At 32.3% G+C, this 14392-nt stretch overlaps 1 protein-coding gene across 1 annotated transcript in view; it reads left to right on the top strand.

Annotated features, from left to right (window-relative positions):
- Nucleotides 1-4953: 4953 nt before the first annotated feature.
- The window catches only part of LOC118194458 (uncharacterized), a 293435-nt gene continuing 283996 nt past the window's right edge, over nt 4954-14392 (top strand). The window contains exon 1 of the mRNA XM_035365633.2: nt 4954-5222. The gene's annotated coding sequence lies outside the window, so the exon portion shown is untranslated. The remainder of the gene's footprint in view (nt 5223-14392) is intronic.

Here is a 14392-nt window from a genome sequence, read left to right as displayed (position 1 = left end):
TGAAGTTACAATACGGTTTTGTCAGCTTCGTAACCATAAATTTTGTATCTGGCCATCCAGTCTTAATTCAGTTTCTTAAAACTTGTAGTTCATCGTCTTTCTGTTGCTAGTTGAAGTTTTCCATTTTGCTTTTAGAAACTGGTATGCTTTCTCCAATCAATGCAACGTGACCTTAGATGCCTCCTTGAAAGAAATCAGTTCTTTTATTAGCAAATGATCTTGATAATGCATCAGCTACAAAGAATTCTTACTTGGGTTTCTGTTTTATCTCGAACTGATATGGCTGTAATCTTATAAGCATTCTTCGTAGTCTGATTGGACATTTGTTTAAAATTTTCTTTAAAACTGTTTTCAGAAAGTTGTGGTCACCTTCCACAGCAAAAACAATGTCATACAGATATACAGCTTAAAAAATGTACACTGCGCAAAAAAAAAGGCGGGAGGAAAGTTCTATATCTCCGGTTCTACTGGGCCGATTGACGAAATTCAACTTGCGTTTTTCATGTCTCGAAAGTATGACTTAGGATATGTATTAGATTTATATATAGCATTGTTCTAATATCGGTATTTTGACACAAAATCGGACTTTTTTTGAAATAATATACCAATTTTTTTTCTATATTTCAATTCTACGACTGAAATTACGCCAAACTACCAAGTTTTGTAAAAATTGCACGAGTAGTTTTTAAAAAATTAGCTCTCAAAATTTTAGCTCCTTAATGTTAATTGAGTTTGGTATATATTCATTGATCTCTCTTTTTATATTAAGCTTATTTGATTCTTCCTTTCACATTTCGAAATTCAGGTTCATTCCAAATAAAATTCACCCATATTTATGATTTGTTTTTAAAATTTGTATTTTTAAATAATTTTTATAAATTTTTCAAAACAAAAATTTGAATTATAAGCTATAAAATGTTTACCATCATCTTAAAATAGACGTATTTCTAAGCATACCTGCAAAAAATTACAATTTTTTATACAAAATTTCCGAAGATATACGTGAATTTATATATTGGCGCGTTTTGAAATTTGGCATATTTGTTGCAAGCGATAAAACATCAGATATGGTTTAAACACGTTGCTAAAATTATTTGGAAGTAGAACTAATGTGACTTTCTTACAATGTAAAAAGGTAGCAACGAGGTGCCCTTTTTCCCGCTCCGGCATAATGGAAGGGAAAGGAAAATCGGTCGCCATATATTAAGAAGTTCGCCAAGTGAATTATTCTTGGCCAAACTGAAAAAATTTCGCCAAGATAAATTTTTGAATTTCTCTGTAAATTTCGCACCAAATTTTACAAAATTTAATATCGGAGCACCATTTGAGTGGTAAAATCGAAATATGGAAAAAAATGTGTATGTTATTTCAGAAAAAGTTCGATTTTGTGTCAAAATACCAATGTTAGAACAGTGCTATATTTATATCTAATATATATCCTAATATATATATATATATATATATATCCTCTCCCGACTATCCTAAGTCGCGCATTCGAGACATGAAAAACGCAATTTGAATTTTGTCAATCGGCTCGGTAGAGCGGGAGATATAGAACTGTCCCTCTTTTTTTTTTCCCACAGTGTACATGTATAATTTTTTAATTTGTCCCCTGCAAATATAATAGATAAAAGTCCCTTTTAATTTCAGACTAATTATTGTGTGTATTTGTTAATGTCTTAAATGTATTTGCCCCTGATAGGGCAGGCGTCAAAGCTGATGCAGCACAGGCAGCAGAATTTAGGAGACAGCAAGATTTTTATCTTTTAAAGGAGCATCGAGCAGCAAAATTTGGGAAGGGAATAATTTTTAGAATTAGGGAGGTAACGGGCAGCGGAATTTAATATTCGCTGAATACCGGATGGCAAAATACCTACGGGTGGCCCAGGCTTCTGATAAATTATTCTGCAGAAGACTGTTTCTGGTCTTTCTTAAGATACATCTACTTATAAAACTACAAGAATATTTATATTATAATACTGTAAATCTGATTTATTTATTAAGACATCTTTTGACCTTCTAAATGTTTTCTCATGTATTGCATTCCAATTCCAGACACCCTATGTTTTCAATAAATTTTTTAAACATGATATCAGTTCTGATACATTAGATATGAATACAGAAATACTCGTATATGTAATCATTCATAGGAAACTTAACATCTTTTGATGCTTTCATATCTAGAATAACCATAACTTTGTTTTCACCTGGCTTTAAACAGTCTTTAGGAAATGTAAGTCCCCATTTTTGATTTTATTCAGTCCAGTTGTGCATTTATTTAAATTAAATTTAACATTCTTTTCTCTGAGTCTTTCCAGTCCCTTTCTTAATCTTAAATTTCGCCTTTTTTATTCTTTTGTCCAGATTATATGTCATCTACATGAATTTGAATTTTCTCTATACCACCAAACACTCCAGAAAAACTTCTATAAAAATCTTCTCGGATGAATTTAGTCCAGATGGAAACCCTAAAAAGCAATATCTACTAAACAGATTATCAGCTAATGACTTGAATCTCATAGTTTAATTTTATAAAACGTTTTGTTTATACTTAAAATAAAAACTTTTGTATTGGATATTTGAGATAAACTATCCTCCAAGTCTAGTACGCGATAATGTTTTCTTAGTATATTTTGGTTGAGATACTGAGGGTTTAAGCAAACGGACATCCTTTGTCATAAAAATGAATTTACGAATTCTGCAGTTTGACTAACTTTTAATACCATCTTTTTCAATTCTTGCCAATACATTTTTAGTAGATTTAATAAACTAAAGGGAATTTTCCTGTGGGGATCCGTTTTACTAATGCTGGATTTAAATTAACATGGCAGGTATAACACGTTCATTTTCCAATTCCTTTAAATAATTCTAGCGAGCAATTTAGAGATTTTAGTAATGATTTACTAGATTCGGATTTGTACATATCTTTTGCACTGGATTTAATTTTTGCGATATAGGCAAACCAAAAACAGCAGGTATAGTTTTATCATATGCTATTATTAGAAATTCTACTTCATGTCTGTCACCTTTAAATGCTTCACATAAGAACTTACATTTTACAGCTAGATCAACTTAAACTGTTATAATTATTTAAAGTGGCTTTTGATTCATCAACATTTACCCTTAAATTTAATTGTTTAACTTTGGCAATGGAAATAATTACATCGAGTGCCAGTAGCCAGCTGGAGCTGTAAGCTTATATGTCAAGTCATTATGTTCTTCGTTTCTTATACTCTAGAGATCTAGAATATATTCATTATTACGTGACTCATGTTCCATGTTATTTTGCACAATGTTTAAAAGTTTTTATTAGCACACGTTTCAGCATAGTGCTCTCTTTAATAGTGTAAACAAATGTTATTATAAACAGGAGTAATGAAATATACGAGTGTGCTAAAACCCTTCTGGCCGATAATAATTGGCCTAATGGTTAACACAGCACACCCAACACAAACAGAAACACAGTTAAAAGTTAAAAATTAAAGATTAAAACAGAAACGAAAAAACAGTTAAAAATGTCGAACTAAAATTCCCATTATTGTTCTATTGCCATTTATAAAGTTCAAATCCTTTGCAAATCTAAACTTTTTATATTGCGACAGTAGAATTCTTTTATGCTACCATGCTTTTCTCTAACAAGGTATAAGCAGGAGTATCTAAATTATGACAGTTCCACATTTTCTACAAGGTTTTGTTTCACTGAGCGAATTGATTTTGAAAGATGAAATCCAAACATTGACAGAAATTTCTGCTATTAAACTATTTACATTTGAGCCCCAGGCTGCTTTAATAAGGAAACATTACACGTCAAAGATTCTCAAATAAAGACTTTCTTGAAAGCATTTTTTTTATTCTACCAAGCAAGTTGAGAGAATACCGCATTCCAAGGAACAACAATAGAGTGAAATTGAATATATTTGCCACTTATAAGTTGTATTAAGAACATATAATTTCCGTTTATGTAAAGCTAACGTGCTTACATTGAAATGAATAAATATTTAACAAACAGACGCAACACCCTTGACAATTTGATGGCGATTTAGCATTTAGTGGCTTTTTGGAAACCATGTTATATTTTGTTACATAACTGAGTTTTATGTTCCGAATACAAACTTTTATTCCGCTTTACCACTCCTGTTTTACTTTCTTTTATAAGAATTCAAATTTCCAACTTCTGCTAATTCAGCAACTTTAGATGTTTTGGTACATTTTTCGATTTCTATAATGTTAACTTAGCTTCTCTTAATAATCTAAGCCTTTAATTTTAATTCCCGGTTATTATTCAATCCGAATCTTTCAAGTTCGCAAATACACAATTACTTCTTAATTTCTTTAACCCTCTTAAGAGATCATCAAACGACTCACAAGCCTTCAACAGAAAAAATATTTGCACTATCAACACTTTCATTTACTTTAGGCATATAGAAACCTTTCGAAAACTTGAATTACCTTTCCAATATGCTTTTGAGTGGCGCTTGTTAGAGGGTTGACCTTAAAAAAATTTCCCTTAATTATGAGTTAGACTTATGAGCAATTAATCAACTCATGATAAACACCTGGGAAATTATGTCTAGTCACCTTTATCTAAATTTGAACATAATCAACGGAAAACAAAGCTATCTTCAGTTTATTGTTAGTATTATTTAAAGGTAAACAACATACAGCTATTATTTTGTTTCATTTCTCAAACTTTTCATTACTAGCAAAGAATAATTCTTCTTGAACTGTGATTTTCAACTCGATCTCGTAAGATTAAATTATGTGCTGAAAACTTTAGTAATAAGTTTGTTGAACTGTATTTTACTTATATTTCTGGGTTTATTTTCAAATGAAACTTTTGCTAAAACATTGTCATGTTGAATGAGCTAGAATAGCACTGAGAACGAGGTTATGAATTACCGTAGCAACAGTCAGTCGTAGGTGAACGAGGCTAGCAATTCCACCTTCCAACCTCTTGTACCTGTTCGTTGTCTGCACAAATATTGTGAGTTCTGGTGAACGCGTACGTGCCTTTAAATATGGCTTCAAAAGTGTGATATGTAGTGTGCTGTATGATGGATTTCTAATGTTGTAAACATGATCAGCGTGTTTCTTTAAAGAAAAAGTATCTTCAAGTATATTAATTAGTGCGCTTTGGGATATTACAGTGTTATTATTGCCAGCTGTTTATATTTTTCATCACATGTCAGCAAGTTTGGATAGTGGATATTCTATCTTCACAGGTACATATTAATGTTTGCTTATTTTTATTATCCATTCGTGTAATTTTTTAAAGTCTCTCGTTTAGAGTTATTTCGTTTAACGCTTTAAAAACTCTGTTATCCTCCGTGTCCTGTTTATTAAGAAGATTTGCAGAAAATGAATTGTTTTGGTAGTAAGTTTACATATAGCTCATGTGTTAGAAACATGCGGCTTATGCAGTTAATATTTAATTCTCTAAGCGATATAGTAGTTAGTGATTATTTCGGTTTTTTTCCTCCGGAAAGTGTACGTTGTTAGAGATATTTAGCACAATTTGCGTTATTTTTCGTGGAAAATGTTCTGATATTTTATGGAGGTTATGGAAATGGGGTACCAATTTGGATATGAATTTAAGTTCAATATTATTCTTGAAAACACTCAGTAAGAAATTTACCCGACATTCGTTTATATTATCAGCAGTAATAAGTACACTTTCAGATGCTGAACAATATAGCAAGTTTGGATAAATCAGGCTACACTCAGAGGAAAAAGAGTTTGAATTTTTAGAGTTAATTTTCATAATGTATTTAGATTTACTCGTTCTGCCATAACCCATTTAAAATTGTTCTTGGTTGTTTCTCGGCTAAAGCATGAAAAGAAAAATTTAAGAATTAATATACAATTTGCTGAGATTTGTATATGAATTTTTGATTTTGTTTGACTATAATTTATTTCATGTACATATTATGATATCATAAGCTTTGTATATTATGCATATGTGTTAACACAAATCACTGAAAACTGTCTCTTTTTTTACTTCATTGTACAAAGTAAAGGAAGTATTGTAATCACAAAAAAAATTTTGATTAGTATATTTTTACAGAAGTCTCCATTGTGACTGTTCCCGAATGCATTTGGAGAGTTTCTTTGCATGACGTCTGTACATTTGGATAGAATAAAGACTTTTTTTTCCTAAAATGGATTCAAAAGGGATTTTTTTCCTAAAATGGATTCAAAAGGGTTTTTTTTATGGTGTCTGTAGTATTACACATGTATGTATGTATCTTGCATAACTCATAAACGATTAGCTCTAAAAAAAATTAATTTTTGACAAATAAAAAATCTAACTTTGAATGCGATCTCTGTTTCCTCTACGTACATTTGAGAAAGTTTTATACTTGTTCTGAAAAAATAAAATTAGAAGAAGTGTGACTTCTGTACGATAAGATGTAGTTTATTTTGTGCGATTTAGATTACCTAGTGAAAGACGAAATTTTTTCCTTCTTAACAAAAAAATGCCCTTTTAACAAAGATGAATATAGTATTTAAAAAATATAATAAGGTATGACTTTCCTTAATTTTTGCATTTAAAAACTATAGCTAAATAGCTAATATGTATTAAGTGATGCTACAGTGCAAAGTTGGAAATCTAGATGTCTAGTATGTGGTATAATCTACAATTTAGACCTCTGGATCATTGGGAACCCTTTTTTTATGAGAATTTTTTTTGTTTGCTTGTGTATTTGATATTTTTTCGTAATAAAATAAAGTGCATCGCCCACTTATTTGATTGGCGTTTGTTTGGTGCTTTTTACAAGAGTAAGAAGAATTGGATTTTTGTCAATTTTCTTTGACTTTTTAAGTGGAAATAGGTCAATGTGCACATGGATAAAGTCAAGGAAGTGCACAATGCCATTTTTGTGCAATTCTGGGATGATTTTTTTAAAGTGAAAATAGGTCGATGTGTACATGGATACCGAGTATGTGCAATTCTTAAAAACGCGCCAAGCAGTGGGCGATTCTGCACTTTACCCTAAAATATGTGGAGAATCCCACAAGCATTGGCATTGGACCACAAATTGTCTAGGACATTCCCTGGAGAAGACTTAAGTGTATGGGAGAAATTATTTATCAGTATGTGCAGGAAATAGGTGTAGGATAATAAGTAACTAAACTGATGTAATTTGGGTAAACTTCATCAGCATGCAATAGAAGCATGACAAAATTTAGTGAAACAACATGTCTTTAGTCACAAATCTAATGATACATTGCCAACAGTGTATAGTGAATGCTAGTGAAGTTTTATGATCATAGCCACGAATTTGAAAGTTTTCAGATATTTCAAACAAGTGAAATTTACTAAGTAGTGGATTTTATCAAAAGGTGTGGAGAAATGGTAATAAATAAAAATGATATTACAAGTTTTTCATTCCGATGACAGTGCCCTGATCTCCAGTCAACTAACGCCTGGCAAAATCTGTAGTATGGTTTTAAACCCAGAAAATGTTGCTACTGATAGTGAAGAAAGTGTCCGAGAGGTATTTGAGAATGAAAGATTTTCAGTTGACCATTTCTTGGAAATTCTTGACATGCCAATAACAGGTCTTGGAACTTTGTAACTAAAAAAGAAATTGTCTATCTATAAAGAGAAAGTATTAACACACACACACACACACACAAAAAAAAAAACTGAAGGTCTTCTGATATTATGCCCCAAAAGATATTTTTTTAAACTTTTTGTGTTTTTTATTAAATATCATGTTTTTCACATTTAAACCATAAAATTTAAATCAACAGCAATATCGCAAAATAATTTTAAAAGAGCATATCTTTAGAATTTCCGATACACAGTCTCATTGCTGGAATTAAAAAAATTTTTTTTTCTTTTCCTGTACATTGTTGCCATTGCTTGCTTTGAAATCATTGAGTTTTTTAATCAAAAACTGATAAATGCTTTACAAAATATGACATAGATAATAAAAAGATTCAAAATTCGGTCTTCCAGATGCCCATATTTGGGGGGACATGTACATTATTCAAAATTTGATGGCTCTAGATACTGCTAGGCTGTAGGCTCTAGATTCTCGCATTGTTTATCACAGTGCGAGAAACATACACACATTTATGCAGATTTTTCGTTATTTAATTTCTTTAAATATAATACAGACTGATAATATTTCATGGCAACAAATTGAAAGGTAGTCCAGACTTTTAAAGTTTCCGTCGTAAAATGCCAAAATGAAATTAACCCTTTGGGCTAATGGTTAATAAAGCAAACAAATAAATATCGAGCTGATAAAAATTTACCCTGCGGTACCCCTTGGTGAATCGTTTCTTGTTTGCTGCCAAGATCGGCACCAGGAAGGATCGGCACCAATTTCAAGATGGCTGCTACACGAAACCAAAATAAGAAGACTTACACAAACTCAGCGACCATGTACACATCGACCTATTTTAACTAAAAAAAAAAAAAAAATTGAAGAATTGCACAAATTAGGCATTGCGCATTGCCTTAACTTTGTCCATGTACACATCGATCTATTTTCACTTGAACAAAATCCGGAAGCTAAACCAAAGTTAAAACTATCATGCTATCCACAAAAAATTCTACGCTGTCTTAACACACAGAGATGAACAAATAAACAAAAATACACAAACAGTGAGGAATAAATAACCAAAAATACATATTTTCTAACATAAAAGCATTAAACAAGTCTTTTAACAAAATTTAACACACTGAGACAAATAAATAAATGAAACGTCAAGTTTTTAATATTGAATTCAACGTCAATTTTTTTTCCACGTGCATACGTTTAGGCTTCCCACCAACATCTCCTCCATCCTCCAGGTAGCCAATTCAAATAAACTTTTCTTTGTTTCGGTTCATTCATATCTATCAGCACTTAAACAAACTTTCATGCAAAAATCAAACGTATTTCGTCCATCATCCAACCCATAAAAAACCTCAAATTCACCAATTTCATTATAATCCAACCCATCATTAATCCTCTAAGTCACTTCAGACATACTCAAATTATGGTACCCACAGCAAAATAATAGCAAGTTCAAAATACAAGACCATACCATGCACATGCAACTTAAAACAGCAATTGAAAAGAATGGTAAGAACCAAAACCCAAGGGTTCATACGAAAGTGTTGCTATTACAAAAAATAGCCAAAGTCGAAATTTATCACATCATGTTTGGTGATTTTGCAGAAATAGCCCCTTTTTTAATGACAAAAACTAAAAAAAAGAAAAAAAGAAACCAAAATTTTCCCCAAGTCTAGTTTTGGCAACATCATCAACAACCGTCATTTCAAATGTAAAAATTGTAATTGGCTGCAAAAATGTAAATATCAGTCATACTGATCTTTTTCCTCCTCATAAGCATAGCTTTCCTTACAAAGCTTGACCTTATTAATATGAGGAATCTTATAGAATTTTCTCTTTCTACCAAAATAGTCAATTCTTTCAGGTCTTAATGTGAGAAAAACACTATCAAATGTCTCTTCATGTAGTAAATTTTCCATACATTCAATTAGTTCATCAACTGTATGGGAAGCTATATACTGCAAAATTTGTATAGAATGGAAAAAGCTGGAATTTTACATCGAAATTGTTTGGGGGTTGTGACTTGTGAATAGACCAGACATCTTTAGAACCAGTAGCTAAAGTTCTTCACCGTCACAGGTATGAGATTTTGCATTATATTGTCGTATGTGTATGGCTTTTGTAGGACTTGACTTATTTTCTCAAGAATTATTTTTCTACATTTTGTGAAATTGATGGACTCCACATTTTTTGTTACTAAGGTTTCTTCAAGTCTATTTTGAGTTTTGCATAGCCGATTCTTAATAAACAAAGGACGATATCCCAGTTTTTCTATAAAAATATTGTTTGCACTACCAATCATAATATGATTGGTGTACTGCAGGCATAGAGATCACTTAGGTTATGAAACTTCTGTTTTTGCATGTTATTGTTGTGATCTTTTCATCTATTTTGTGTTAAATAAAACCATTTTTCTTGTATTGGACCATAAATTTACACTCTAAAAAAGGGGGGAACAGTTCTATATCTCTCGTTCTATTGAGCCAATTGATGAAATTTAACTTGTGTTGTTCACATCTCGAAAGCAAACTTGCAGTTGTGTGTAACATAGCTGAAAGGTAGCAGCTCAAAGATATTTGATACTGTTTTACGACACATCTGCATGCTTGTTTCCATTCAACATAACTGAATGTATAATGACTATGGTACTTATGCTAAACTTTATAGATATTCTCAGTACAGGAAACCACATCTCTGAGTTCACAACCTAGCTTAACTATCAAAACACATTGCTGGGAATGCTAAGAAGGGACAGTGAATTTTCAATATCTGTGCCTTTTTGCTTTTGGCATTGGCCTTTTTCTCACTAGTATTATGTTATTGCTCCTCTCCTCCCGTTTAAATTTATATTAACCTCAGTAGGGACCCTGGACTCACAATTATTAGGAAGCTATTCATGTGCTTATGCATACTAGGAAAATGAATCATTTTTATTTTTGTCATTCATAAAAATAGGGTATTGTGCTGTACAGTACAAGAACTCCATTTTATTTCTCATGTGGATAAAGTTAAAATATCATAATCTTTTACTTTATATTTAAGAGACTAATGTACAATCAATATATTTCACCTTAATTTATTAGTAATTCAGCACATAATTCATTCTATTGGGCAGAATACTTTAGCATTAATTTATTTAATTATGGTGATGTCTTGCATAATTTATCAAATATCCTAAACCATAACAATGCATGTTATACAAATACAAACTTTTGCAAAAAAATCGAAGCACCAAAAAGGACTTTTGTGATTGTGATGAAATTTGGTATGCAAAAACATCTTGATCGGAAATGCAAATGCTCAAAGTTTCAAGGAAAATGAACAGGGATAACGATCATAGCACACATTTCTAGTGCGCAATTTGCAAAGTATAAAACCAGTGTCAGAGGTGGAAAATTTATCTTTTTTTGTTGCTGCCATTGTAATCCCGTAAAGAAGCAACTAAAGATGTCATTACGACGATATCGAAGACCTTACAGATAACTAAACAACTTCGAATGTTTCACATTGTAGGGTTACGTGAAGCCGGGTGGCCATCCCGAGCAATAGGCCGCCACCTGCAGTGTACAGACACTGCTGTGAAAAGATGTTGGCAGCAGTGGTTGCTACAAGGAAATTGTCGATGAAATGAAGGCTCTAGAAGGCCAAGGATCACAAATGCGAGGCAAGATAGGATGATTGTTCTCCAGGCCTGGACCGCCCCAACTGTATGATTGTCGACTATTCAATGCACTACAGCCACGTCTATGTCTACCATCTCACGGCGCTTGTCTGAGGCAGGGTTACACTAACAGAGGCCTTAAGACGTTTGCCTTTGACCCCACAACATCGGTGAAGTAGTCTGGAGTAATGTCACAGCTGATCATCATGGCTGCCATCAGACTGGCATCGTATAGTGTTCAGCGATGAATTCAACTTCACTCTTTAAACAGATGACCACCGTGTTCGTGTCTGGAGAGGACGGGGCCAGCGGTCCCAATCAGCCTTTGTTTTACAAAGGCATTCAGCCATAACCCCTGGTGTGATGATGTAGGGCTCTATTTCTGATGACAGCAGGTTATCTTTAGTCATCCTCTGTACCATCCTGCGGCCGGTTGCATTACCCTTCATGGCATGTTATTCTGGGGTCATTTTCCAACGAGATAATGCCTGGCCACATACCACTCGCATATCTCTGGACTGTCACTGTGCGGTTGATACTCTTCCTTGGCCAGCAAGGTCACCAGACTTTTCACCAGTCGAGCATGTTTGAGACATGGTTCGGACCGTAGAAAATATTGCAGATCTGGAGCGACAACTGATGGCTGGCAGAATGTGTCGCAGGATGACATTAGGAACCTCTACTACTCCTTGCCTTGCGAATTCAAGCATGCATTGCTGCCAGGGGTGGTTTGACCAACTACTAATTTGAACACTCAATGGGTGATTGTGAACCATGAGCAGGTACTATGACCTTGATTTTTTAATAATTTTATTATCTGTGTATGAACTATACACATATTCAATTTCATCAAAAACAACCACTTCCTTCATGGTGCTTTGATTTTTTTGCAAAAGTGTGTATATGGTTAAAATTTACTGTCCGGTACCCCTTGAAGAATATCTCTTTTTTGATGCCAAGATCGGTGCCCGTAAGGAATTGGCACCAATTTCAAGGTGGTGCCAATGCTTCCACCTGCTACACAAAACCAAAAGAAGAAGTCAAAGGCTTTCACAAACTCGGTGTCCATGTACACATTGACCTATTTTAACTTAAAGGAAAAATCAGAGAATTGCACAAACTAGGCATTGTGCACTGCCTTAACTTTGTCCATGTACACATCGATCTAAGTTCATTTAAGCAAAAATCAGGATGCTAAAACAAAGTTAAAACTATCAAGTTTACTGCTGTCTTAACACACAGACATGAACAAATACCAAAAAATACACAAACAGAGAGTAATAAATAACCAAAAATACATATTTCCTAACATAAAAACATTAAAAATAAATCTTTTAACAAAAATGAACACACAGAGACAAATAAATGAATGAAACGTCAATTTTTTAACATACCTTTTTTCATGTGCATATGTTCACACTTCCCACCACCATCTCCTCTATCCTACTATTTTTTTATAATTAACAATTACTTTTTAGGAGTAAACATTTAAATAATTTATCAACCGTCACATTATGTTCTTTTATATATCAGTAGTCTGAAATTCAAATTTCATGTTTGTTGAAAGCACAATCTGAAGACAGCTGACGTCCAGAATTTTTTTTAACAAAATCAAAGTATTTATTTTAACAAAATAAATATCTTAAATAAAAAATTGTGATTACTAAATATTTATCAAAATGTGCATAAACAATAATAGTACTAGGTTTTTACTCATTATCTTGCCAACCATGAAAGTTGGCTACCATCGAACCTGGAAAGGTGGCAGAGATTTCTCATAAATTGTGTCAATCGTTCATGTGGAATTTTGAAGGAATTGATGCCTCTTTGTTTGATAAAAGATCAGTATTCAACCCATTTTTTTATGCTTTGTTAAAAGGTTTTTTTTAAAATTTTTACTATTTTATTAGGCCCTCCAATTTTACCAGAACTTCCGTTTAAAGTGCTATGAGTGTAAACTGCCCTTGGGTAAGAATTCCGATCTATCACTATTTTTATCGTCCATATTTAGCTGATCTTATGTTTATTAATACACAATTTTTATAAAGATAGGATCACATAACTTGGAAAATAATTAACTATTTACTGTATTGTAGAAGTCAGTTAAAATTTTTAATAACTTCTTTCTATATGCAAGAAAAAACAGAACAGTAACAGTTAATTTATATCCTTCTTCATAAAATTAAAGATGGCGTATCGAGAATCAATTGAGGTTATGTATAACAAGAACTCCAATGTTTGAATGTGCTGTTACATTATGCCTATCCATAACTGGCACCTGTGCCTGACCTACAGTTATCAAGGGCCTGGATGGGAAATGCCCCTAGACCTCCCTTATTGAAATGATCATGCAAAATGTTGGTACAAATGCACAATTAATATTTATCTATTTAAAATTAAATAGTTAAAATGCTTTTCAAAACAAAAAATCTTAAAACTAAAGAAAAACAACGTACATGTTGCAGCAAACATATATTTAAAAAGGTTTATTAATCTGCCATTTTTGATGATTTAAAAAAAAATTAACTTTCCTGTAAAATAAAAAGAAGTAAAACTGTTTTTTTGCAACATTTGACTTCTAAAATTTTTTATAGCTTTGTCAAAATTAATGTGTTTTTTAGCTACTGCATTTTCAATAGAAAGGATTCCCAAATGGTTAAGTCTTACTTGGCTCATTGTTGATCAAAGATAACTTTTAATCAATTTCAACTTTCAAAAGCATTTTGCAAGAAGCATCTGAAACACACACTCATGAAAAAGTCTTTAATGACAAATATAAGTTAGGGACCTATTCTTGAGAGTCCATTTCCACAATAAACTTTAATATTTTCAATGCAGACCACTTTTTAGCTTTGTCTTTTTTTTTATTTTTTTATTATTATTTTTTTATTATTCCTATTTAAGGGTACATACATTTGAAAACTTAAGGTTCATCAGAGACCCGAGAGTGCTCACACCATCTCCCAGGACGTTTCTGAATGGCAGGAAATTGCACAGCTTAGCGACAACTTCATGAACAGTGGGATAATAATTAAATACCATATGATATCACATAGGGAAAAAAGTTCAAATTTTCTATCTGAATCTAAAGTTTGGTACCTTCAAGATACTTTGTTGGTTACACTGTATTATTCAAATATAGATAACTGAATATTAA

Source organism: Stegodyphus dumicola, chromosome 5 (assembly GCF_044657685.1).
Source record: "Stegodyphus dumicola isolate Sdum_Otavi_A_Nest chromosome 5, ASM4465768v1".
NCBI lineage: Eukaryota > Metazoa > Arthropoda > Arachnida > Araneae > Eresidae > Stegodyphus > Stegodyphus dumicola.
This window is presented reverse-complemented; position numbering and strand designations above follow the sequence as displayed.